Source organism: Pinus tabuliformis, chromosome 5_2, assembly GCF_031772625.1.
Source record: "Pinus tabuliformis cultivar Carrire ecotype Pingquan chromosome 5_2, CPIR1, whole genome shotgun sequence".
NCBI classification, from domain to species: Eukaryota; Viridiplantae; Streptophyta; class Pinopsida; order Pinales; family Pinaceae; genus Pinus; species Pinus tabuliformis.
This window is the reverse complement of record NC_142306.1, coordinates 475,545,187-475,549,850: the sequence shown is the minus strand read 5'-3', so window position 1 is coordinate 475,549,850 and position 4,664 is coordinate 475,545,187.

Below are 4,664 nucleotides of genomic sequence, written 5' to 3'. Positions count from 1 at the left end.
GTACTATACTGCCTTTAATAACAATTTAGCTTTGTGCACTCTAACAACAATTTTGATTTACTCTACAAATAAACTTCCCATTCTATTTTCTAAAAATTATATTATTAAAACAAACTTATTTATTTATAAAACTGATTTTACAACCCAGATCTAATAATATTTTGAAGAAATAAATGCCCTTACTACAACCAGATAATAAAATTTTCTAAATAATTAATCCTAATAACGAATAATAACTATCTCACTATTACAAACAACTGAAAAACAACTCCATTATTTAAAAAAAAAAAACACAACTATTTACAAATTTTTTCCAAACTATTTTTTCCTCTTACATATTTTGGAATAAAAATTTTCCCGGACATATTTTTCCAACCAAAGAGAATCCTATTTATGATACCAATAAAGTACTTTATTTAAGCATATATTCTCTCAAAACTCATGGCTTTATCTCGACGCATCATCGACCATACACGTGTCACCATCCCATATAATCTCTAATTATGTTTTGTATTAACCTGGGTTTGAAATCCGCTGACACTTATATAAAGGCGAGAGATAAGGCGATGGGAGTATGCCCCCGTTTCTGTTTTGTGTTGTACTGCGCTGTGCTTCTCCTAACCTTCGTCTTCCCAAGGATCGATCTTGCTGCGCTCTCTGGAGATTGTATCAGAGTAGCGATGCAGGAGGTACATATGACGTATTTAAGCATATATTCTCTTAAACAGCTTTATTTCTTAATGTTAGTTTGACATTTAAAAGCCTGTGAATGATTCTGTGATCTTTGGAGCTTGGCAAACATACTTTGATGGTGTTTAAGGCAGATTCCTACAATGCCATAGTTATCTCACTGTCAGCAGTTATATAGGAGAATATTTTGTGTGAACTGTTAAATTAGTTTAGTTGTTTTAATTTAGTATTTAGTGCTTGTTTTAATAAAAGTTATTTTTGGGAATTAAAATTATCCCATTGAGCTTTTAAGCTTAATGAAATTGTACAATTTGTTGATCGAACTTGCATAATCTTTGCAGAACTTTATCTCAATGTGAGTTGATCAGTTTTCTTCCATCCCATAAGCTCTAGTAGCACCAGCTCTAGTGGCTCAGCCTAATCAATTAAAAAAAATATCAATCTTTCTGATAATAATTCTAGTCTGAAGATAGTTTTCTGGGATAGGGGACAGACAAAATGTTCCATCCAAGACCTACACAAGATTGGGATGCAAATGAAATAAAAATTATGTATGAGGATTGCCAGCGCGCTATGAAATCAGTGGACAACTCTTCTTTGCTATCTGAAGAATATAAGTATTGCTTGCAAAGAGGAAGAGAAGCTGTAACAGAAAAAATGATGGAGTTGATTATGAATACAGGATATTTTAGGCAGCAATATAACTCAACCAAGTATGTGTTATATTGGAGAGATGCTCCTCAAGGCATAGCAAAGTTTGTCCAACAGTTAGAGACTGTATTTACAAGTGATAAAGAAATTAAGATCAGAAAGAAAGCATCAGTGACAAACTCGGCGGCAACAAAGGTACGATTCCCAAGCCCTACATGTGATTGGAATGAAGACGAGATCGAGATTATTTATGGGGATTGCCAAAATGCAATGAATGTATTAGTGAACCACCCTGCTATAATATCTGAAAAATATAAGCAGTGCTTGCAAAGGGGAAGAAGTGCTATAATAGAAGCCATTATGGAGCTCATTATGAATACAAGTTATTTCAAGATGCAGTATGGCTCATCCAAGTATGTGTTGTATTGGAGGGATGCTCCTCAAGGCTTAGTCAGGTTCCTCACACGTATAGAGAGTGTCTTCACACATGGCAAAGAATTTAAAATCAGAAGGAAATGAGTATCGCCTGCTCCTGCTATGCTAGGAACCTAAGCTTTAGATCAGGATGTTATCACTAATTAATGGCTAGAATGTGATTCACTTCTGGAAAATAATGTATCAGGGTCTTTTCTGTAGTGTGGTTATGTTAAGTGTTTGTTGTGTAAAGTTTGGATTTGAATTCACTTGTTTTTTCAGCTAAAGTCTCAATTCTGCTCTCTCATACCATGTAATATTGTGTTGTTATGTCACTGGCAGTGACATTTAATTATAGTATCTTGGTATTAATTTAATATAGCGGTTACATGAACATGTTTACATAATGTAAAATTTATGTATTAAATCAATATATGTATGAAATCTATGTATTAAATCAATTTTGTTTGGGTGAAGTGATTGGGCATTTAAAATAAGATCATATTTTATATAAAAAATATATATACATATATAATTTGATATTATGAGATTAAAACGTTAACATTTTATTTTGGCATTTATTGAGAGTCCGTGACAAAGAATGAATTGAGTTTCTCAATATTTAAAATGACTCGATAGATTACATTATAAACATCAATAACAAATGAGTGAAGTAGAATTAGATTACATTATAAATATGAATAACAAATGAGTGAAGTAGAACTCAGACACCTATAAAATAGAATTGAAATATAACTAAATTGTTTATGATACTTAACAGACAACATAATCAAAATCAAATATAATAACACTAATAAAATGAATATCTCAACAATTTATGCTTGATGGCTCCTCCATAAAGTTGGGACATTTCCGCTTATATGATTAGATTCAATGTGCAAAAAAAATTAATTTTCTTTGTTAAAGACCTCACCAGTCAAGCTGTTTACTATGATTCTTGATTTAAAGAACGAGTCATCGTTAAAAGATAGGATAAGATTTGATTGGATTGACAAAACATTAAAGTAATACCCTTTTCAAAGCTTGTGTAATTGTAGATATATATTTAACCTCACACTCAAAAGGGAAAGTGAGTATTGAATTACAACGTTGAAAAACTGGAAAATTGAATTTACATGAGAATCAAACCATTTTTTTTTTAATTACTGATATTTTTATTAGTCTGAAGTAACCAAGAAAGTCACATGTATTTTAGAAATTTTCAATTCTAACTCTGGCAAAAGACTTTTATTTTAAATCAATTTTGACTTACACAAAATATTTACAGACATAATCAATACTTTGAAATTTACCTCTGAAGATTCTTCAGAATTTAGGTACAACGAGTATAATAAAATCAAAATTTTAAACTTCTTTGTGCTCAGAGAAGATGACCTGGTTTTACCCAATAAGATGCTTAAAATATCGCAGTAACTTTACAGAATAATTTGTTTATTGTTAATTGTGCTTATAAAATAATACCAGAAATATGGATTAACATTTTTTTGTGCTTTCAGGTTGTATTTATCAAATTATATAGAGCATGGGTGAACTTTAGGAAAGAAAAAAAATAAATGTTTTAAATAAAGGAAATGAATAATTAATAATCTTAATCTGGTTGAATAAAGAAAAACAACCGTCATGTCATTTTATCTCAAATTACGTGGTCTTTATTTCGGTAAATCAAAGTTCTCCCATAGATGAAAGTGACAATCAAACAAGAAAAAAACAAAAGAGATATGAGGCCATAAACCTGGATTTGGATCACTTGCTTCCTAACTACATCGGGTAAACTAACTCGATCAGAAATGTGAGAAAATAAGAGAAAAAAAGAAGAGAGATGTCAGCCGACATATGATCTCTTTTGAGTCCATAAACCTGCTTTTCGATCACTTGCCTCATCAAAAAAATGTTTGAAAATGAGAGAAAAAAATGAAATGTGAGCCTACATATATTTGAAAGTTATGAATATGATGACAAACCCATATGTTTTGAACTTATGAATATCACAAAAAACTCATTTAAACCCTTTTTTTTCATTTAAGAAAGTGTAAAGGTGTTCTCAAAGTTATTAACGTTATGAATATCATATTATCATTTAAGGTTTATTTTACATTTATAATTAAATATAATTAATGGGTAAAGTAGCTTTCAAGCATTTTTAAAATTAATATGGTAAATTTTCAATGTGAACATTAAAAGGGTTTAACTTTATTTACAAATTTTTGACAATAAGGTTAAATTAGACTGATTTTTCTCTCTTATATTAGAGTTTAGTGCAGAAGTAAACAACCAAATTGAGCTATTCGATCTAGTTTTGGGCACTCTTTATTCACTTAGCATAATACAACAGTGATTTATAGGATGAGATGTCTCTTCCAACTCGAAGAAGATATTAGACACTTTTTCTATTGGGTGTGTGTTATATTCTCTGCACATGTTATCATAGTATCTACGTCTTCTGAACTATGTTACAATGAGGCTCGAAGGCCTATTTATTATTGAGAAATAATAGACAACCCTCAACATCCAAAAACTTAACCCTAGGTGATCAAGCATCAAAAGTCTATGGGCCTCGTTGGGGTAAATTGGTACAACAACTTCCCGGGGTTCTAACTTTGGCATACGATCTCCGCTTGAAGCGTACCACACCTAGGTAAAAAGATCTATCCAAGGACTACAAGTTTCAACTACAAACCACTGTCATTGCATTGAGTTCCTCCATGTGATGGGGAAACTTCTCCTAAACTTGGTCCCTGGTGAGCCACTTGCATTGGTGTAGGAGTTGGCCAACTTTTACAACCCGATATAGTTGGATCTTATATTGATGAGTGTTTTTGATTTATGTGTCCATGATCTGATCAGTTGTGGCTTGTTCCATGTAGTTTGGGTTCAACTATATTGGTGTG